Raw genomic sequence first — 24,656 nt, forward strand, 5'->3', positions numbered from 1 at the left:
TTATCTCTCTCCTCCATCCCTTGCTTCCCATTCTCAACCCTATCAAGCTTTATCACTTCATGGGCACCTGAAGTTCTAAAGATAAACAATAACTTCACAGGTTTTTTTGAGCTTATCCTGATTGAGGATATTCTGAACTGAAAGGAAAAATTACTAAAGGGGATAAATTAAAGGAGAAGTAAAAATTGTAATAATGATAATAATAACAGTTAATATTTCTTGAACACTATTTGTCAAGTACTCCTTAAAGGTCCTTTACATAGATTAACACATTTAAGAGTCACAATAAAAGTCTGTGAAATGGACACTCTTTGTACCTTCTTTATAATAGGCAGAGAAACAAAGCAGTGACAATGAAATTTGCATGGTGTACTGGAAGTCAGAGGACCTGGATTCAAGGTCTCAAAATCATTCTTTTCAAAATTTCCCCTTGGAAACAATCTTAAGATTCTACCTCATAGCTGAGATAAGAAATTCGGTATGAAAAAGAAAGGGAATCTTAGAATTCTCCAAATTCTGTTCAATTCTCAAGGGGTTATCTGTAAAGAAACAACGATTCAGTCATTCAACACATTCATTGAGCATCTACCAAGTACCACTGGAGATGGATGGTTGTTGCGTCATTTCATATAGACTTCTCGTTTATGTCAGCTCTTCCCTTATTACTGCTAAAGTCTTACCTGCGGCACATAACAGGCCAGAGGAAAGAAGAGCTAAGAAAAGGTAATGAATCTTCATAGGAAGGCAGCTCATAGACAACTAAGTGTCTCAAAAAACTAAACCAATATAAATAGAGATGATTCTAGAAGCAGTCTTCCTGTACTTAGAGACTTTCAAGCTTGAGCAGGACCTTACATGTCTTGGTCTCCCTCAGATTTGCGGGGAAGCCAACTCCCCACCACCTCTGTGTACTTCCTATTTGTTTAGATCATATTATGACATGGGTAAGCCCTTATTACATCTTTAGAACACTTCTTGCTCATCTGCATCCCTCCACACTGTCTCAGTGACCCACCATCAGGGCTTAACTGTGGGGCCTCTTATCACTTAGCAGATCTTTATTTTGATGGCCCCCTTCAAGGTGGGACCACCTTTCTGGACACCTATTCCATTCCCTCCACACAGAAGCAGTGCTTTCCCTTAGTCTACACATCTCCTTTCCTAGTCTGGATGTCGTGTTCACAAAGGTCAATGTTGCCTTGAATAGTCCCATAAGGTTGTTAGTAAACCTGAATCTTCATAGACCTTAATTACCTCTCCTCTTAAATCCAACAAACATTGTTGAAGATTGTCATGGGATTATGCTAATGTTTCATTTTCACTTGCTTTCAGCTAGGCCCTGGTAGTGGCTTTCCTCTTAAGCGTGACACCCATGAGAAAAGGGATTGTATCTTCTGTGACCCTGTGCCTACACGGTATCTTACCACAGTAATGCTCATAGAAAATTTGTTGAACTGTTGAATTGACCTCCCCACTTTTTCTGTTACTCTTTTATTGAGTCCTCTCACCTCAATGAGACGTTCATATCAGAACTAAGACCAGTCCCTCCTTTTTTCACAGAGATTACTTAAAATCTTGCCCTTACTTCTTTCTTTCCTGAAAATATTGAGCCGTCACTTGTGTATTTCTTCATCTCACCTTCTATCCACATTAGAATGTCTCTTTTTACCTCCACCCTTTCTTTTGTTTCAGATATGATATCACTGCCTCCTTCAAAATCGATCATCTTCCAAGGTTCTCTCTCCCATCTTTTTCTACCATTTCCCTCCATCCTAAACTTCAAAATCCTTTACCCATTAGGTAGACCACAGATGCTTACGGATTGATATCATCTTGGATCACAATTGCTTTAAACATTCCTGAAAATAAATGAGGAATTTAAAGTTGGGCATAGTTAATGCAACCCTTAGCACACCATTAGAGTCTGTCTGACACAAGGAATTAATGATGAATCCTTCAAATAAGTTACGATTATATATATTTGTCTCATATATTCTTCAAAAAAAAGAATTTAAGGCAGCTTATTTAACATACACATGAGGTGAAAAATGAGATTATAAAATTGGGTTGTGTATCACAGAAATTCCTCTGAGAATTTAATACATTGTAGGCTTTCCACCTTGAAGAAAAAAAAAAATGCATCCATGCACATATCCATAAAAGTCCGTATACAATGTAAGAAGTTTTCACAGGCTCCCCCTACCTCGATCCAATGCCTTAAGAGTACATGATCCCAGGTTGATTTCTGCTGTAGAAGAAATCAGATAAAGGAAGAAATAAGAAGTCTAAGAGATCAAAAATTTGGGTGATGCTGGGGAGTCAGAACCCAGGCCAATAAGCTGGACAGCTAGGGGCCATGAAACAGAACACTCACAAAGACTGAAGGTCAAGGCATGACCATCATTTTGCCCTCAGGATACAAATTCATGCAACCCACTGTCACAGTGGAAAAATAACCCTAAAGGCCAAGGAGTCACAAAGCTCTTCTACCTCCTCACCCCTGCCTTCTCCAAATAAACTGTACAATAGCCACAGGGCAACAATCACAAACCCTCCTTAATAGTTAGAGATCCTTACTATCCTATTCAAAATCCCCTGGTACTTCCTAAAGCATCAGCCAATTCCAGGGCAGGACCATTCTGAGGCCTTGAAGGCAGGATAAGTAGACTGGGGTGAAAAGTGTTTTGGAAGTTCAATAACAAAGACTAATGGTGGTTGGTGGGGAGACGGTAGTGCAGGGGTTAGAGCACAGATTCCAGAGCCATACTACTTGGATTTGAACCTTGAGTTCTCCAACCATGTGACCTTGGGCAAGTCACTAACCTCTGCATGCTTCAATTTCTTCATCCTTAAAATGGGATTAATTAAGAGGGCATCCTGTGTTATTTGAATCCGTTTGGTTCCTGAATTAAGATAGAAAGGCAAACTCTAGCATCTACCTCATGGGGCTGTGATGTGGAGTAAACAGGTTAATACACGCTTGATGTTATTTACACCTGGAACATATTAAGTGCTATGGAAGTGTTTGCTGTTATTCTTAGGCACTGTATTTTGCCTACTAGATGAGATATCAGCCCTCCAACATGTATCGGTCCTCCAGTGTCTGTCTGGTGCCAGGGTATGGGAAGAGCTCACACTGTGCACATTCCCAGCTGGCTGTCTTACTGCTATTAACTGGGTTATGCTCATTGGGTCTGTCTCTAGAAGACCACTAAAGAAGACAGAGAACACATTTATCCTTTAAGCAGAAGACAAATGACAGTTTCCAGATCTTTCATAGAGAAGCAAAGCAGTAAAAAGCCTCCAGTCTAGAAAGAAGTGGTTAAAAAAAATAAAAAATAAATAAAAAAAAATTTTAAACTCCTGCTATACCCAAACAAATGAATGGCTCAGACAGGAAATACCTTTGTGGGCAGGACCTATATCTATTCAATTCACCAGTGTACACCCAGAAGATAGCACAGGGGCTGCCTGACACAGAGGAAACACTCAACACATCAATGACTTAAGTCTCAGCAGTTTACTTCAATACTATGATTTAAGTCACAAAGAAGTGAGTAGGAACTTCAGGCTATCTTCCTGAGTTCTCCCAAGTCTATCTCTGCTGCCAAGGGAAGGCAGTAAAGAGAAACCCACCTCTCTGCTCTCTTCACCTGCTGGCATCTCCTCTGAGGAACATTTATGAATGACAGAGATTCTCTTCAAATTCTCTGACCCCTTCCCTTGGAGATTAACTTTTTCTTTTAAGTTTTGTTTTCAAATTTAAAATATATTTTGATAGTACATTTCAAAATGCTATAGCTCATTTTTTATTTTATGGGTTAAACTTTGTATTTATTTTAAATAACTTGGAGTGGGGAAGAAGGGAGAAAGACAGGTGCCAAAATCTGTTCAGTGCACTATAGCTCTTTCTTATTCTCCGTGTGTCAACCATTTTTTCTTAGTCTTCCAGCATTAGCAACGTATAGTTAGTACTTTTTTTTTGGCTCTACAATAACATGCCTAAAGTTAAAAAAAAAGATAATCCATTCTTAATAATTTGTATATATTTCTTGAGTCCTAAATGCCTAGGGACAGAGAGTTGTTTTGAAATCTTAAAAAATATATATATAAATATGCGTGTGTGTGTATGTATATATATATATATATATATATATATATACATATATATATATATAATTTTGATGTGTAGACATTGCAGAATTTTTTAATGAAAGGTTTGATGCCATGATACAGACAAATCATCCAGCTTAAGTCAACTCTATAGAACAAGGCTTCTGTGAAACAATACAAGCCACCAATTTCAGGTGCTTTATTTTAGTTTCAAATCCTTAAATCAGATGACCCACATACATACATTTTTAAATTGAGGTTTCTGACCTAAGGAAAAATCCAGCAAAAAGCAATTTTTATACTAAAGAGGAAATAGAAATATTCTGTATTAAATTTAGAACAGGGAACATCAAGCCATTCTATATTTTAGCTGTGTACTAGATTCAGGTTAAGGTAGAGTGTAACTGATGAGAGAGAGAGAGAGAGAGGGGGAAAAAAAGGAAAATCTAAGAAAGTAGGTAGATGAAAATTCGGTATTCATCACATCCTGAAAGGACAAAAGTTGAGTGGATTCACCAGTATTACTTGAAGTCATCCCTAGCTAACCTCAGACAATCCAACCATTTTGAAATTATTTTTGTTTTTCTAATTTTAAACTGGAAATAAACAGGCTTTACAAAATTTGTAACCATTGTGTGAAAAATAAACTTTAATACCATTAATTACATTATCTAAGTGGTTTCCATTTGGATTCCACAAAAAAATTTCTGAATCTTTTGACAAAGAAACAGCAAAAGAAATTCATCAATTTCCAAGCATGATGCCAATTGGAGTTCTGCCTGCACTCTTATAGCAATGTCTGAACTCTAATATCTTTTTCTACAGTCATTCTTCTGCTCCTTTTAGTATCATTCTAGATAAAGCATTTTTTCCCTCAAACTCATCAACATGGTATTATAAATAAATTGTGACTCATTCATCAAAGGAAGCTATAGAGTAGCCAAAATTTATAAACTGGAGCTACATTTATTTTGATAGATAAATCTTAAACATAATGTGTTTAGCAAAAGCAATTTGCAAAAGGATACATATAGTATGATCCAATTATATAAAGCTTAAAAACTTTATATAAACTCTATGTTGCTTGTGGGCACGTATAAATGTAGTAAATAGAAAAGTACGATAGATAGCTTAGGATAGTAGTTTTCTCTTGTGAAGGATATATAAGGGACTTGCTGGCTGAAATATTTTATTTTTTAAAAAAACTACCTGAGGGCTTCCCTGGTGGTGCAGTGGTTAAGAACCTGCCTGCCAATGCAGGGGACACGGGTTCGAGCCCTGGTCTGGGAAGATCCCACATGCCGCGGAGCAACTAGGCCCGTGAGCCACAACTACTGAGCCTGCGCGTCTGGAGCCTGTGCTCCGCAACGGGAGAGGCCACGACAGTGAGAGGCCCGCGCACCGCGATGAAGAGTGGCTCCTGCTCACCGCAACTGGAGAAAGCCCTCGCACAGAAACGAAGACCCAACACAGCCAAAAATAAATAAATAAATTAATTAATTAAAATAAAAAGAAAAAAACAACTACCTGAAACAAATTTGGCAAAATATTAAGATTTGTCTAAGTTGTATGGGGAGTATAGACATATCCTTCTCTAAACTCTTCTATTTGCTTGATATAATTTATAATTTTAAGGAAAAAATAAAGTAAATAAGTTAATTTCTCAGGTCAGGTAGCTAGAAAAACAATAATAAAATATCTTCAGAGAAAGAAGGAAAAGGAATTCATAAAGTTAAATTAAAAAGAATGCAATAGAAAACATAAAGGAGTAAAATTGATCAATAAAATCAAACATACCACTTTGAAAAGTCCCATAAAATAGATAACAGCTTTGAATCTTTTGTTTAGAATAAATGAGAAAAAATAAATACCATTCATAATGAGAAAAGAGATATATCTACAAATACAGAGAAGATTGTTTATACTATAAAAGAATACTGATTTTCTAATACCAATTAATTTTAAAATATAGATGAAATTATTTTCTCCTAAAAATATAGATTATCAAACTAAACCAGAGAGAAGAAAAAAGTGTGACTATAGCAATAACTGTAAAGATAATTGCAAGAGTTGTCAAAGCTCTATCCTAAAAATAGGCTCCACTCCCAGGTGGTTTTATAAGTTTTACTAAACCTATAAAAGGCAGGTAATTACTATGTTATATAAACTCTTTCAGAGCATAGAAAGCATGAAAATCTTCCCATATCATTCTATAAGAACAGCTTAACTTTATATCAAAAATAATTAAGGATGGCTCAAAAATAGAATGCTATAAATAATCTCATTTATCTCATTTTAAAACACTGATGTAACAATCCTAAATAAAATATTATCTAACAGAATCCAACAGTTTTTTTTAAAAGTAATATGTCAGAACTATCAGGGACATTAGTCATTCTTCTGGGCTACCTGGTATCTGACAACCTGTCCTTTGTTTAGGGAATTCCCAATCTCCTATCAAAGAGGCTTCCCATGCCGCATATTTTCTTTCCCAGCTTCCCTCAAAGCTAAAGCAAGAGGTACATGACCTAGGCTTTGCTCATCAGATAGCACCACTCTAGACTTTGAGTTGAAAGCAACTGACATGAAGAAGCAGAGACTGTTCAGAATCCATCTGTTGGGCAGTAGAGGCTACATCCAAGCACAAGGATGGTGGGGACAAAGGAAGTATCTGCTGAACAGCTTAAGTGATAAAAATTGTGGTATCTGTGCTCTGCAGTTTCTGCAGTGTATCTTTGCTGGACCACTTCTATGAAATGATGTGAGGCTTTGTTCTGGACCATGGAGCCTGATTCTTTTGACTTCTCAGAGATTCCAGGAGTTCTCTGATTGCTTTCTATAAATTGCTTTTCTGCTTAACTTAGCATGAGTTGGTTTTGTTGCTTGCAGATAAAAACATGGACTAATTTGCTGACAAAGTAGAGTTTATATCAGTAATGCAAGGATAATTTAACATTAATATATCTATGTGATTCACTACACAAACAGATTGAAAAAAGAAGGGCCATCAATTTTATAGCCCAAGACTGATGACGTTCAACATCTCTTACTGACTAAAAATAATACAAAATAAAATCTTATCAAGGTAGGAATTGTTGGAAATTTTCTTAATTCATAAAGGATATCTACCAGAAAGAGAGAACAAATATCATACCAAAGTGGAACACATTGGAAGTAATTCCACTTGATGTCATGAACAGGACAAAGATGTCCACTCTTACCAGGACTATTCAGCCATATACCTGAGATCCTGCCCAATGTAATTAGATAATTAGATAAATGAGATAAATAATAGAAAAGAATCAAATTTTCATTATTTACAAAGAAATACAGTTGCTTACCTGGAAAATCAAGAGAAACAACTGAAAAATTGTTAGTTTTTTAGGGGGTTTAGTAACATAGGCAGATATAAGATAGGTGTATAAAAACATGTATAACATTGTGATATACTAATAATAATCCATTATTTTAATATAGTAAAGAAAACTACCATTTATAATAGCCAAAGAAATATAAAATATATAGGAAGACACCTATCAAAAATACTCAAAAAGTAGATGAAGTACACAAAACTCAACTGAAGGACATAAAATTACATTTTAATAAATTCAGAGGCCCACATTGTTCTTGAATAGTTTTCTCCAAGGGAATTATTATTCATTTAATTAATATAATTTTATTCAAAATCCCAACAGGATTTTTGTTGTGTATGTAACTTAACAAGCTGATTCTAAAGTTCACCTGGAAGAAAAAATACTCAGCTCTATCAAAAAGTGTTTGAAAATAAAAAGAATAAGAGAGGAGCTGCCCTAACATGTATTCAAATATACTATGGAGCCCCAATAATAAAAACAGATTGGAATTGGCAACGAGATATACAAATACAGATCAATGAGCCAGACTAGAAAGCCCATAAATTGCTCTTCAGATGCTCCATGGTATTCCATGGTATTCCATTTCCATAATGGAATACTTGATGAAGCTGATGTTTAATATCTGTGTGGAAATGATGAACTTTCCTAAATATAAAAACTGGCTATACCTTAAAGTAGGGGAGAATTCAATCTCTTCTTCCTACCAAACATAAAATTAAATATCTAAGCACAAAAGAATTTGAAAAAAAAGAAAAGTTTCAAAATCTTGGTAAGGGAAAGGTCCTGCTAAGCAAGACACAAAACCCAGAAACTATAAAGAAAAAGTCTAATAAATTGGACAACACCAAAACATAAACTTTTATATGGTACAAGGTACAAAGTTTTTAAAAGGGGAGAGTGAGGACAGAGTATCAGAATAATAACAGACAAGGGTTTGTGTCCATAATGCATAAGGAGAACAAACTCATACTCCATATACTTCTGTATTGTTTAATTATTTAACAAGAATTTTTTCAGACCTGTTTTTAAGATTAAAAAGCTAAAAAAAAATTTTAATGTAGGAAGTAACATCACTTCTTCACCAAGATTGTCTATCTCAGTTTTTCTATTTAAAAATATCTCAGGTTCAAGACTTCAAAGTCTATAAAAAATATTACTCCATCTACTCAGTTATTTAAGTTTAAAATAATCTTACTTAAAAGGAGTAAATCGTGCATTATACGTCTCTTCCCTGTTGCAGCATTAACAAAGAAAAATAACATTGCCACTACTTCCAGTCAAGATGAATTTGCAACTTGGGCTGCCTTAATATTCTTAAACTAGAATTCAAAAATGCTCGATAAATGGTTTGTAAACAGTGGTGCTACATCATCAAAATAATTTAGGATACCAGAAATGAATTAGTGGCCTTGTCTCTTGTTAATATGACTGCTTAACTACCACAGTGACAAACTTGGTAACAAACTTCCACAAACCTGGTGGCTCAAAATGACAGAAGTTTATTCTCTTACAGTTCTGGAGACCAGAGTCTGAAATCAAGGCGATGGCAGGGTTGGTTCCTTCTGGAGGTTCCAAGAGAGGATCTGTTCCATGACACTCTTCTAGTTTCCGGTGGCTGCTGGCAATCTTTGGTATCCCTTGTCTTGACTTGTGGCTACTGTCCAATCTCTGTCTTCTTCATATGGTCTTTTCCTCTGTGTCTCTCCTGTGTATTTGTGTGTATTTGGGTCATCTCCTTTCCTGTCACTTGTAAGAATAACTGTCATTGAATTTAGGGCCTACCCTAAATCTACGATGATCTCATCTCAAGATCCTTAACTTAATTAAATCTACAAGACCCTATTTCCAAACAAGTTTACATTCACAGGTACCAGGTTTAGGACTTAGACATGTATTTTAAGGATACATGATTTAACCCACTACAGGCATCAAGGCAGGAGTGGCCCCTAGGCTGAGAAGGCTGGAGAAGGCTGAATGGGGGAGGTGACACCTCACCTGGTCCTTGAAGTATGTCCAAGAATCTGAGAAGATCAAGAGGAGAACATAAGACTCTACAGAAGAAGGAAAATGTTAGAAATGGGGGGGGTGTGGGTGAAGAGCAGAGTCAGGATGTAGTATTCCTCGGGGGAGAGCTGGAGGCTCCACCAGCTTATGAAGAATGTGTCAAATTATGTTTGGTATTTATCAGGAAGTAAGCTTTTCTAAAAAACAGAATTGACCAGATATATCCTTTTGTAATAAATTAAAGTTATTTGCTTCTATGAAAAAGAAAATCTCCACATGAGGGGGCTTTTGTCTTGAAAATTTTATTTCTATAGATTATTTTTAAATATCTTAAATAGTTATTGGTGGGAAAAATCAATTTCCATGGCATATTAGAGAAAAACTGGTTGCCCTGAAAGTCTATTGCTTGAGCAGGGAGGTTAGGCTTATATATTGAAATGCTACACTTGGACAGGATTACACAAAAAATAATTCCATCTCATTAGCAGGTGCAGGCTAGCTGATGACCTTTTGGTAACTAGCATTGGGAAATAATGTCAGCTCTTAAATCTGTGGGAGCCATTGAGGGTGGTAGTTAAAGACAACAGTTATTAAACAGACTTGCTTCAAATCCAGGCTCTACTCTCGTCCCTTTACCAGCTAGTTAATTTTGAGCAAGTTACTCCATTTCTTGGTCTCTAAAAATAGGGTAATAATATTACCTAACTCATATGTTTATTGAGAGGATTAAATGAGGTAATGTGTTAGTTTCCTAGGGCTGCCATAACAAAGGACCACAAACTCGTGGCTTAAAATAACAGAAATATATTGTCTCACAGTTCTGGAGGCTAGAGGTCCAAAATTAAGGTTTTTGAGGGACTATTCTCCCTTTGAAACCTGTAAGGGAGACTACTTCCTTGCCTCTTCTAGCTTCTGGTGTTTGTTGGCAGTCTTCAGTGTTCCTCGGTCTGTAGATACATCACTCCAATCTCTGCCACTGTCGTCACATAACCAACTTCTCCCTGTGTCTTTTTCTCCTCTTCTTATAAAGACATCAGTCACCCTGGATTAAGGGTCCACCCTACTCCAGTATAACCTCATCTGAACTAATTACATCTGCAACCACCTTATTTTTTTTAAAAAAGTCACATTCTCAGGTACTGGGAGTTAGGAGTTCAGCATATGTAGGCGGGTGGGGTACACAATTCAACCCATAAGAAAAGGTATCTGAAAATCTCTTGGCACTCAGTAAATACTCAGTAAGCTTTGCTACTATCACAAAGGCAGAAGAAGTTAACAATTATGATCCAGATAGACATTGTATTATCTCACACTTGGCAGGCACTTAGTGAAAAGATTGTTGATATGATGATTTCGTGTGTATTTATACTTTTATGTTAGGAGTTTAAGTAAGCTCAATGTAGCTGTCTGCCAAACTAGAAACAGTATCCGTAAGTATAAGAGCTATGTCCTCTACTTCTCTTGTATGGTCCAGAGTTTACTAAGATATCTTATAAGAGTTTAAATGCCTGATGAATAGACACACCTTTATAACCACAGCTCTGCAGTTTCAAATGGATGCACAACATCATTAAATAACATCGTTATTAAACTTGTTTATGTTTAGAAGCAAAAGGCTGACAACCCCACCTTCCTTGAGGAGAGTTGAGGCGTCTTCGTCTTTTTCAGTGGCAGAATCCTTCTAACACATAGAATTTAGTAAGTTTTTTTATAGTCCAGACAGTTTCTTCCATAAGACATACCTCTCCCCATGTTGCTACACCCTTGGCATTGCTCATCTTCCATTTCCTCAAGTGAAAAGGAGAAAAATGAGTTTCTTTATAAATATTTTGATAGTGATTTTAAAATACAAAAGACTGATGGGAAGAGTGCCAAAATTGAATTAAATCATAAGATTTATCAAGATGAAAAACTTCCATTCAGATTTAAATGATTTTAGGGGTTCTGGAATCTGCTGTATGTAGAAAATTAGTTCAGTTATCAGACTAGAAAATTTATGTGAAAAAATTCTTCTTATCAAAATCTTATTATATTTCCTTAAATGTATGTTTAAAAGTTATACCTGGGATAAACTGCCATTTTGTATCTCAAATGTCTTTCAAAATCAATCTATCACAAAAGACAGACTGAAAAAATTTAGGAAAGATGCATTGATAAAGGAAATGTTAAATAAGCCAACTTAACCATTATATGGTATTTTTAAGTAAATATATAATGGAAAGAAAGAGGAGAACTAGATGGAAGGGAAAGTGAAAAAAAGAAAGAATTGCTGTTTCTGTATGGGGAAAAAAATTAGGTATAGGAATTCAAGTGGAGAAGGATGACCCAGGCAGGTCTGGGAGAACATTTTGCTAGCAAGACACCTTCCACAGAATGGGAATTCTATGAATGTTAAAGAGGAAGAAGCCAGGGAGAAGGAGATGGAAGATGAGAGAACTGTCATTGACAGGAAAATATCCCACACTGAAGTATTTGTATCCACTGTTGTTTGCTGTAGTTAAAATACCAAGGTCAGAAAAACCAAAGCTTAGAATAAAAATGATTGAGATCGATTAAAAGGTAGAGGGCAACTTACCTAAATATACTTAGATGTTTATCTTTCTTTGAACCTTGATATTCAGTGGAAGTTGTCAAGAGAAAGCAGAGTGCCATTGAACTAGGGACGAGGCAGATATGGGTTACAGGCTTGATTCTGTCTCTTTTTAGTTCTGTCTCCTTGGTTAAGCCATGAAAACTCTCTCATTTCCAAATGCTGCCACTGATAGTTTGTTTCTCATTGGATGGTTCAGAGTATATAAATCTAAAATCTAAAATTATATGATTCCAAGTTTATGGATTTGTTATTATAATGGAGATAGATATATAATTCTGTGAGTACACATATACAGGAATGATATTTTAAATATTTCAACTAGTGCAACATCAATTAACCATGACAAAAGCTGGTTGCACACAACCATTATGGTCATACCAATATATGCCTCCTGGATATCAGCTCTGCAAGGACAATAAGATATAAATAGATAGGTAATAGATAGATGGATAAATTGATTGATTGATTTGAGTGTAAAGATGGCTACTCGTATTTTCAGCGAACCCAATCTATATTCACACCATAAAAATGCAATCCGTGTGCTACTGTTCACCTGATGTAACGTTTCTGCACTGTAGACTGGTGAGTAGGAGAAAATACAAAACTTCCAGGAAGGAAGAAAGGAAGAAAAGGAGGAAGAAGAGAGGAAGGGAGGGAGAAGCAACTGCATTTTAGGATTGTGATTCCTACATGTAGCAGAGGTTCTGGTTAGACTATAGCCAGAACTTGGACTTGCTTGGCAAGTAAATACTTATTTTCATCCTCTGATTTACATAGGAGTGAAGGAGGCTCTTGGGGGAAAAAATTTCAAACCACAAGTCAAATTCAGCTGTACAGAGTTCAAAGATTCATCATTATCATTGTCAAGTCACTCACCTGATGAACCAGAGCCAGAAGCAGGGAAGTGAAGAGAATCCAGGTGTGTCCCTGAGAGAGAATTCACCCCTAGAGAAGGAAGAGTCTGGCATGGGTCACAGAGGAAAGGAGAGGTTCTGATGCAGTCAGCAGTTGGGTGCAGCTGCAAGGCATTTGTCTTGGAGGTAAGAACATGGCCCCTGGACCCTCCTGATAGCAGCTTCTGAACTGCCTGTGGCATCACCTCCTGTGTGACCTTGGCAACTCCTCAGCATCTCTAGACTTCGGTGTCTTTATCTGTGAAATGGGGAGGATGACGGTAGCAGTCCCTGTACCATCCCTCAGAGGGTCGCTGTGAGGACAGATGGAGGTATTGCATGTAAAGCCCTTAGAGAGAACTTAACATGTATTAACTGTTGTTACCCTGGAAGCTCAGGTGTGTTTGGAAGAGAAAACAGTTTTCTGAGTGCAACCTGAAAAACCTAACAATGAAAACAACAATAACAGGAACACCTATGACAAGAGCCTCACTAGATTTTGTACCATTTAGGGAACCTGCTCGGGGTGCCCCACCTCCACTCCATTCAGTCCGGTCTGTCCTCATAGGAAAGCATTTTTCTTTTCCCGTCCAAGAGAGTAGCTTGGGCTTGGGGTTGGAGAATTTGGAGCTTCTCTCACTGTGGATGAGAATATGAAGCCTTTGATTTGAAAGCTGAGACGCCCCCAGAGCTGGATGGTCTGAGGGAAAAGAGCTCCTAGCATTGAAGCAGGTAGAAACAACCTACCCAAGAGAGACAGAGAGCACTAAGGGAGCTGAAAGGGACAGTTGCTCCCCATTCCCATCAACACATCAACATTTCCAATTAAAAAGAACAAACTGTTAGGAGAGTTTATAATGATTTAAAGCTGCTACCTATCACCTTTTAGAACAGGTTGAAGAACTGGCTTGGGGTTGATGCCAGGGTTGAAGAAATAAGAACCACCTGCAGAACAACTGAGGCTGCCTGGCACCGCCCAGAGTCCAAGTCCAAGTCCAAGTCCAAGTCCAAGTCCAGGGTGGATTAAGCCTAGAAGTTAGAAGATGGAACTAGGGTCAAGGTCATGTAGAATCAGGTGCCAGATCATCATCCAGAAACAACACAGGAGGTAGCTGACCAAACCTAGGTGCACCTGGCCTGCTGGCTCCCCTTTGAGGAGCCAATAAAACCAGCCCTCTAAGAAGGGTCCATCTCATGACATAGGGCTTAGTTTGCCCTGGACGGTTGGGAAGAGGAAAGGAGCTTGCAGGAGGTCACTTTTAAAAGATTAGAGAAATAAATTGCTTAAATTATTGTTCAGAGGTTGATTATTTTGAGGTTTTTTTCCAATGTCATGCATTGATATAAAAAATCATGCTAATTATAGCCAAAGCCACTGCTTTAAATTATTAAAAATGTCATAAGCAAGTTCTCAAAATTAATTAGTCAACTAGAAACATGTGCATGCTTTTATCAGGTTATGTCTGCAGTTTGGGGTGAGGATGTGGGACCATAAGATATATAATCATGAAAACATTTTTGTATGAAAGGATTCACTTTTGTTTTTGAAATGTAAAAATTGGCATCTTTATTATTTCTAGTCTACTCTGCATCCTTATGTGATAATGAGTTTTCATATAGAAGCAGTTACCATGGTGGCCCTTCCCTTCTCTGTAGATGAAACATGAGTATTAATGTTTCAGATCCATTGTTTTCAACTCTGTTCCTTCTATGTGTGTCTTCCCCATTAATATTACAACATGAAGGTGATCCACAACACACTTAAACTCTTTGCTCAACTATCAAGATGACTGAGCCACTCTGTCCTATAAATAATAAGGTTCCAACATTTACAGATTACTCCTGTTAACTAAAAAGTGGTTAAAGTGAAAATTACCCAGTCCTGGCAGACGTTCATGTGACCTAAGGTCTGGATTTTTTCTTGGGATTTATAACCTTAATAGTTAATTTTGCGGGCCTCTTTTAAAGCCTGTAATTTAGCGCAAATTGACATTTAAGCAGGTTTTAAAGCTCTTGTATAAAAATGTTAAAACAGCCTGGTTTTTTTTTTCCTATTAACATCGCCTATTATTTATTACTGTCGTCAGAGAATCGAATCATCAATTTTCCCCTTTCAACATTTTCTTAGGAATTGGAGGCAGTGGAGAAGATAGAACATCCTCAGTCAATTTTATTTCCTTCTTCAAAAAGAAAGAAAATAAGCTACTTAGATTAACATTTAAAATTTGTGTACAGCGAAAGACACTACAAAATGAAGATAAACCACCAACTGAGAGTTATGATGCATTAACAATAAAGGGTTGGCTACCATAGAAAAGACAAGAGATAATAAGTGTTGGTGAGGATGTGGAGAAAAGGGAACCCTTGTGCACTGCTTGCGGGAATGGAAATTGGTGCAGCCACTATGGAGAACAGTAGGGAGGTTGCAAAAAAAAGTTCTTAAAAAACTATCATATGATCCAGCAATCCCACTCTGGGTATTTATCTGAAGGAATCAAAACACTAATTCAAAAGGATATCTGCACCCCCATATTCATAACAGCATTATTTACAGTAGCCAAGACATGGAAACAACCTAAGTGTCCATTGATGGATGAATGGATAAAGAAAATATGATATATATGTGATATATACACATATACATATACAATAGAATACTATTCAGCCATAAAAAAGATTGTGACAACATGGATGGCCCTTGAGGCCATTAAGCTAAGTGAGATAAATCAGAGAAAGACAAATACTGTATGATCTCACTTACATATGGAATCTAAAAAAAAGATCAGATTTGTGGTTACCAGAGGCAGGGGGAGGGGGATGAGGGAATTGGATGAAGGTGGTCAAGAGATACAAACTGCCAGTTATGAAATAAATAAGTATCGAATGTAATGTACAACATGATGACTATAGTTAACACTTCTATATGGTATATTTGAAAGTTGCCAAGAGAATAAATTCAATAGTTCTCAATGCAAGGAAAAAAAATATTTTTCTTTCTCCTTTTTTGTATCTACATGAGGTGATGGATGTTAATTAAATTTACTGTGGCAACCGTTTCACAACATATATAAGTCAAGTCATTATGCCATACATCTTAAACTCATACAGTGTTGTATGTCAATTATATCTCAATAAAACTGAAACAACAATAACAAAGGGTTAGTCCAGAATATATATATTTATATTTGTAGAACAACTACAAATATTTAGAAAAAAATAAACAATCCAACAGGAAAATCGAAAGGAATAGATAGTAGCAATTTTAAAAAGAGAAAGAAGGGACATATAAAAAGATGCTCACCTACTAGTCATTAAAGAAAGTCAAATTAACACAATGAAATGCCATTTTATGCTCATTACGACTGGCAAAAACTTAAAAGTCTGAGAGAGGAAGGTGGTGGTTTGAGTTGGTCTCTGGGCTCTCATACTCCCTGGTCCTCACCTCAATCTAACTGCCGCACCACTTTCCAGCCAAATGGCTCCTGGGCTTAGAGGGTGTGGGTGGGCTGCAGCTCTGGCCAGTCCTGAAGGAGAGAGATGAACCCAAGGAACAGCTGGGGACCAGTAGCGAAAAGGCTTAGGAGGAAGAGCAGACCAGGACGAGTAATCTAGAGAAAGCTTGGCAAGTGGGGGTCCTTGGTGCCCTGGGTGAAGGGCGCTGTTCCCTCTGTCCCCTGAGGAACTGCAGAGGAGCCGGGCAGTCTTCCGTGTCCTGAAAGATGGGAGAACGACACCCTTTGCCAGCATTTTGCTTCTTTTAGGAAGACTGTATTTTATTTTTCTTGAACTCCAAGAACACAGAGTTTAGTTAACTTGAAGGGATGCACATTTATTACAAAAGGCCACACAGGAACACCACAGAAGGACTTCAGTTTCATCAGCATAGAACTCAACCTCCTTAGAAAGAAAAGAATAAGGTCTGGTTGATGAAGAGTGGGGAAGTAGGAAGGAACTTGCTATGCATCATTCCCACTCTCTGTCGTCATGTACAAAACACCATCAAGGCTGCAACATCGGTCTTTCATTACAAGGTGAGGTCCGTGTATGCTTACTTCCCCATCAGCGTCATTATTCAGGAAAATGGTCTCTCTTCTTGAAATCTGAAATTGCTTGGGTGAAAAATATATCCACAAATTTTGGATAAGGCCAGGCTATTACTTGTTTAATATCTCAAGCTGAGAAAGATGAGTAAGTTCTTGGAGGAAACAGCTTTAAACTTGTATTGAAGCTGCTTCAATTTAAAAAACCATGCTAGTTAAAAACAAGGGTATCAGAAAGGTTTTGGATGGTATCTGTCTCTGATAAAGGAACAGTTCAGTGGGCAGATGAACAATATCTGTGAGTTGCCGAGCTACAGAAACAATGAAATGCTGAATGACACTCACTACCTGTTTGTGATATTTAAAGAGCACAATTGAAATCATCTATTGAAAAACAGGTGGGAGGGTAAAATAAAGGCATTTTGAGATATTTAAAATCATTTCTAAGTAATTCTTGCATCAAAGGAGAAATCACATCTAAAATTACTGATAAAATGAACATCAGTGAGTGTACAGCACTTCTCCTGTATGGCATGCACCCAAAGCAATAATCAGCAGAAATGTACATTCTTAAGTACATTTACTAGAAAACAAGAAAGACAGAAAATAAATGCATTATACTTTTAACTCTCAATGATAGAAAAAGAACCAAACAAAACAAAAAGATTAGGAAGGAATTTTAAAAGATAAAAACAGAAATAAATTAAATAGAAAATAACCCCCAAAGGCAGATTGGATTAATTAAAATAAAGTTAGTTCTTGAAAAGCCCAGTAAAATTCATAAGCCTCTGGTAATTCTGATGACAGAGAGGAAGAGAGAAATCAGAACAGAAATAAGAAATAAAACATAGCCAAAGATACAGATAATAATTGCAAAATCAAAAGAGAATTATATCTAATACTTATACCAATAAATTTAAAATTTTAGAGGAAAGAATTGTTCAGGACATATAGACTACCAGAACAATATCAGAAAATATGTAAAACTGGATAAACAGCCATAGAAAAAAGATTGAAAACATAATTTAAAAAAATCTACAATTTAAAAAAGGCATTGGTCCCAGACTGTTTTATGGGTGAGTTCTACAAAACCTTGAAATAATGGATTGTTTTTTCATGTTTTATTTAAATTGTTTCAGTGCATAGAATATAAAATTCCTTTTTTTGTTCTGTAAAGCTAGTTTAACACCAAATTGAGCAAAAACTGCCCCAAACAGCCTTTTCTCATAAAATTATAAAAGTAAAAATCTTTTTAAAAATTATAAATCAAAACTAGCAGCATATTACAAGAAGAATATATCATGACCAGGTAGGACTTTTTATAAGAATAAAAGTGTGGTTAAATGGTTAAACAATGGGATATGTATTAATCCCTTGTATACATAGAAAAACAGAGAAATTCTATATGATTTTGCAATAGATGCTGAAAAAAGGAGTTAAAAAACCCCAAACCTACTCCTGAAATAAATTTAGTAATCTAGGAATAGGATGAGAATCGGATACTCTGTAAGAAATTAATGTGAATTTTGTTCCCTCTCCTTTAGACTGGCTAGCTAGGAATAAAAGAAAGTGTTACCCCTTCCCAACAGGTCAACCAAGCTATGGCCTATGTTCTCCCTAACCCTAGCATGGATGGAGCTTTTGTGTTTCCAGGCTAGTGAATGAGAAGTTAGCACTCAAGTACTGGCTGCCCTGGATATAATCAGTCAGTCTCTGTGATTAGAAGATCTGGTTTCCCACCAGCCACCCCCCACCCCCCGCCAGGGTATTTAAACTAAACTATCCAAGAGAAGGGCTTTGACTTGATGGAATTTGAAAGGAATAACAGCTCGACTGAGAACTCAAGCGAGGAAAACACTGCAGTTTTCAGAGAGGTAGTGACTTGAAGGGTGTGGAATGACATGAGCCAACTGGTATGTTGCTCTGGTTTGGATTTGGCAGGGATCCTATTGCTGGAGGAATAAAGGTAGACACTGAGCCAGCAGGGCTGAGACCCCAGATGCCTGTTGAGGTCCTTTGTGCTCTGCAGCATACCATACATGCTCATGTGTGCTTGTGTATGCATGTGTGTCCTTTGGGTATGCATGTGTGTGCATACACATTTATGTGTGTGTACACAGCTGTGTGTGATGTTCTGGATTTTGTTTATCAGTTATCACAGTGAATATATAATACTTGCAAAAATATTTTAAAACTGTGAGAACAGGAGAATTTTGTCAGATGGCCAAATATAAAAGCAACATGTCAATGTGACTTACTTTTCTGCATGCCAGCATTAACAAATCTGCAAAGTAATGGGGAAAATATTCACTCACACTGGCAACAAAACTTATAAAACATCTTGGAATAAATATCACAAAAAATGTCTTAAACCTATGAGAAAAAATCATAAAACTTTATTGAAGGAAATATATAAACACTTGATTAAGTGAAATGACATACTATGTTTCTGGATATACTGTTTTTCTAGTTGTGTAAGTAGGGTAAATTATTTAACCTTTCTGTGTCTTCTCTCCCTTGTTGGTAAGATGGAAATGAAAATAGTATCTACTTCACTGGGTTGTTATGAGAATTAAATGAATTAATTTATGTAAACTATAATATAATCATTATTATTATTAATAAAAAATATGTCTATTCTCAAATTCTATAATTTCAATGCAGTTCTAAATAAAATCCCAAAAAGACTTTTATGAAGCTTGAAAAAGATAACTCTTATTCATCTACATATATATAAGTGTTAAAATTATCTATGGACATTATGAAAACTTATGAATATGATGGGTAAGTTGCCATGCTGGATTTCAAAGCACACCTTGGAGAACTTCAGTAATTAAAACACTGTAGTATTTCTTAAAATAATAGACAAGTCTTTCAAGGAATAAATAGTAGAATAAAATAAAGGACATAAATGGACTCCTATATCTGTATAGTGGGATATGATGTAAGATAAATGTAACATTTGAAATCCACGGGAAATAATTGATTATTCAAAGAATTTTGTTGGAACAAATAACTATCCATTATATCTTTACCCAACACCAAACACAAAAATAATTCCAGATATAGTCCCAATTTAAATGAAAAACCACAACTACAAAAGTATTAGAAGAAAATACGAGAAAGAGTGTCCAACTTTAAGGAGGCATTGCCAATATATTAATCAGGGTTCAGTTGAACATAACAGAAATTATTCTATCTGGCTTAAGTAGAAAAAAATTAAATATAGAGAACCTAAAGCTTTGAAAATTATTAGAAGGAATTTGTGGAGCAAGATCTAAGTAGAACTTTCAAAAAGATTTCTAGGACATCACTGCAGATCTGGCCCACCAAAATTATCAATAACTAACTCTGCTGTGATCAAAAAACTCCATGATCAGAAAGTGGGTGAATCGGCTAACTTTAAGACAACTCCACGGATAAAGAGGATGTGGTACATATATACAATGGAATATTTATTACTCAGCCATTAAAAGAATGAAATAATGCCATTTGCAGCAACATGGATGGACCTAGAGATTATCATACTAAGTGAAGTAAGTCAGAGAAAGACAAATATCATATGATATCACTTATGTGTGAAGTCTAAAAAAATGATTCAAATGAACTTATTTACAAAACAGAAACAAGCTCACAGACTTAGAGAAAAAACTTATGGTTACCAGGGGGGAAGGGTAGGTGGGAGGGATAGATTGGGAGGTTGGGATTGACATGTGCACACTGCTATATTTAAAATAGATTGCCAAAAAGGATCTACTGTATAGCACAGGGAACTCTGCTCAATACTCTGTAATAACCTAAACGGGAAAAGAATTTGAAAAAAAAATAGATACATGTATATGTATAACTGAATCACTTTGCTATACACCTGAAATTAACACAACATTGTTTATCAACTATACTCCAATATAAAATAAAAATTTTTTAAAAAGGACCACTTCACCTCAGCCTTTCCCATACAAGCTAACTGAACCCTTCACCCCATCCACCTTGTTTCTTGATATTCATGAAAGTAAAAACCAGGAATTGGGGTTTCTACTACTGTTGTCTCTGAAAACCAAGTGCCCCTTCCACCGTGCCCACCTGTGGAAACAGCTAGAATAGCACAGGCATGGATCCACCTCATTTCCATCTTCTAAATCTTGGGGAGAAGGTGCTTGTCTGCTAGGAATTACTAGCTCACATGTAGAATTCAAGCTTTGATAGATTTTATAAAATGTAGTCTTTTACATTCTAGCCTTTCTACTTTCTAGCCTTTAGCATGAAAGGCATGCTACAAGCGGGCTGGAATTTCACCAAGGGGGTTTATTTACAATTCATTTCACAATAAGATAGATAGCAAACTCAGAAACCATAAGGGAAAAGATTGATAAATGAACTACATAAAATTTAAAATTCTGATATAGCAATAGAAGCCGTAAACAAAATACAATAAACAACAAAAACAAGCAAAATACAGAGGGAGAATATTTACAATATATAGAGCAGATGAACATCAATGCTCATAATATATTATATAATGATCTTTGCATCACTAAGAAAAACAATACAGTAGAAAATGAACAAAGCATCAGAGCAAGCAATGAAGAGAAAAAGAAATATACATGAAAAATAAACAAAGAAAATATTCTTAACCCAACGAGTAAAGAGTAAAATGCATATTGGAACAAGGTAATGTGATTTTTATCAATCAGATTAGCAAAAACAATTTTTTTTAACTGGTAATATACACAGTGCATGGAAGTATAAATTAGTGTTGCCTTTTTGGAGGGCCATTTGATAACATCTGACAAAAATTTAAATGCACATGCCATTTAACTGAACATTTTCACTTCTAAGAATCAGACTACAGAAATCTGTTTATGAAGCATGATTTGTGATTGTAAAAAATGTAGACAACTTAAATGCTTTCAAGAAGAAAAAGTGGTGTGGCCATTACACAAAATAACAAGTGATCAGTTTTTAATCTCTATATGTAGTCATAGTATCCTAAAAATAGACAAAAATTTTCTAGGGCAGGGACAGATTACTACTTACAATAACCACAGTGTCTCCCCTTTGTCCCAATTCCTCCCCTTTTCGGGATGATAGAATGAGAGCCCGACAGATGTCATCCCACATATGTGGTGAGGAACCCCATAAACATGAATCTGGAACAGCTGCTCACCCTGCTTCCCTCCTGAGAAAGAAAGAAACCTTTGTTCCCTAAAATAAGCAAACTCTACTTGGGAACAAAAGGGAAGGGATGCTAGGCTCTTTCCCTTTGGAATATAAATAAATGTCTCCAGAGGGACGATAGGACAAATATCCCTAAGTGTACAACCTTGGAATGTTTCCACAGTTTGGAGGAGATAAGTTTGTTACTCTTTGGATGGGGGCAGATGGCTGCAGGTCTAAAATCCTTGAATGTGAGGAGCAAATGGATCTGGGAAAATGGAGACATTCTGTAGCTTGTCAGTTTCCTTTGCTCAGGAGTTCAAACTATGCAGAAACATGAGAATATTCTCATCCTGACAGTAAGCAGATGAATAAAATGTAAATTTATGATACTGGTACCCAGAGTAATCAAACTATAGAATATTAAGTGAAAAGTCAAGTGAGAGAACAATGTATAAATAGGATCTCATCCATGTGAAACTGGTAAACCAAATCATTAACATGGTATATCCGGGGGGAAAGGAGACAAAAAAGGGACTTTTGTTTTAACTATATATATTTGTTATTGAATTTGAGTGTGGAACCAGGGGTGACTTTTTAAATATCATCCTTTCTGTATTTTTCAGATTTCCTACAATAAACATATATTAGTTTTATAATAAATGTCACCATTTTAATAGTCGAATCCAGTTCACTCATCACCAGTTCACTCATCTTTGTACTTCAAAACAGCCACAAGATTAATCAGCTGTATCTGTTACTGAGTTTATGATTTAGTCCAAAAGGGAAATGGTATACTATTATTGATAGAATGTGGTTCTCCTCTTCTGCTGTTTATCAATGTTTGCCTCACAATAACTTTTAAAAATCCCATTCATTTAGCAACATTTATTACATATCCATTACATACTTGGCATTATAATTGGCCCTGATGTTACAAAAAATGACAGTTGGTCCTTCCTTGAACAGCTCACAATCTACTGAAAGCTAAAAGACCTGTGGTAGAATATACTGTAGTTCCCTGTGAGGGACTTCCCTGGCGGTCCAGTGGTTAAGACTCCATGCTTCCCGGGTTCAATCCCTGGTTGGGGAACTAAGATCTCACATTCTGTGTGGCATGGTCAAAACAAAACAAAAAAACAAACAAAAAAGCAAAGTCATTTACTATATTGTAGTTCCCTGTGATAAACAGCAGCGTGTGAACTAAGTGTGGTGTGGACCTTGCAAGGGAGGCTCCCTCTCGCCTGAGAGAAATGGGGAAGTGTTCATGAAAAGGTGACATTTGAAATGGCTCCTGAGGAAATTTTATCACAAGCAGCTGAAGGGAATTGTGACACCAGGTAATTTGATCTTTATCAACCCACTAAAGAGTATTGACACACCTTAAGCTCAGTTTGCAATTTAATTTTTAAACCAAATGATAACACAAGTTTCCAACATGTCAGAGAAACTTAGTCCATGAGTAGACAGAGAAGTACATTTGATTGAGCTCTGTGGGGTCTCTAGAACTGGTATTATAACAAGTTGGGAGAGTTGTCTAGGTGAATACAATTCTTAACTCTTAAAAAGTAAGTCATGTGAAATAGATGTTCTTGGCAAAATTAAGGTAGGGAATAATTTAGGGATTAAGTTTTGAGACTTAAGGTCCTTTGGTTCAAAGTGAAAAGTTCTGGTTCCTGCAACATCCACTCTTCATTATTCCAAAAGAGGCTCAAATGAGGGGAGTCAGATGAGAGTGAAGGTTAGGCCACTAGACCTCAAAGTGTGGTCCTCAGATGAGAAGTATCAGCGCCACCTCAGAACTGACAAGAAATGCAAATTCTCAATGCCCACTCCAGACCTCCTAAATCAGAAGCTCCAGAAATGGGGTCCAGCAATCTGTGTTGTAACAGGCCCTTTGGGTGATTCTGATGCACATTGTACACTCAAGTTTGAGACCCACCATGCTAAAGTAAGCTCTCAGTCATTGACATACAGCCAGGTATTGGCTTTAATTTAACCAGCTATCTTTATTTATGTACCACTGGTAAGGAGGAAGCATGGCAGAAAGGAGAATTTAAGAAAGAAACATTTTGCTATTTTTCTAAAATACCTGTATGTAAATAATATTTAATAGAGGGTGCTTCAGTAAAAATATTCTTTTTGTTTTACAGAAAGCCCTACAAGTGGTGGGGTGGATATTTCGGTCTCTATTGTTCTTGGGCTTCAGAGAATCAATGGAAGATGCACCAGGACCAGTCTTTACCATGATAAAGCAGGCGATCTTTGATTCGTCATGACTTGGGGAACCAGGAAGATGCCCCTTGTCTCAAACACATGTCCAACCAGAGGCCATGTGACTAAAAGTCCACTATCAAAGACTCATTTTTTCCCCTTAAGCTAAGCATTTCCCTGAGTATATACTCTTAAAAATTTGAATCCTGCCTGGAGGAATAACATTTTAAATTGTGACCGGTCTGATTCAATCATGAATTCATTAATC

The sequence above is a fragment of the Balaenoptera ricei genome, chromosome 9 (genome assembly GCF_028023285.1).
Source record: "Balaenoptera ricei isolate mBalRic1 chromosome 9, mBalRic1.hap2, whole genome shotgun sequence".
Classification (NCBI taxonomy): domain Eukaryota; kingdom Metazoa; phylum Chordata; class Mammalia; order Artiodactyla; family Balaenopteridae; genus Balaenoptera; species Balaenoptera ricei.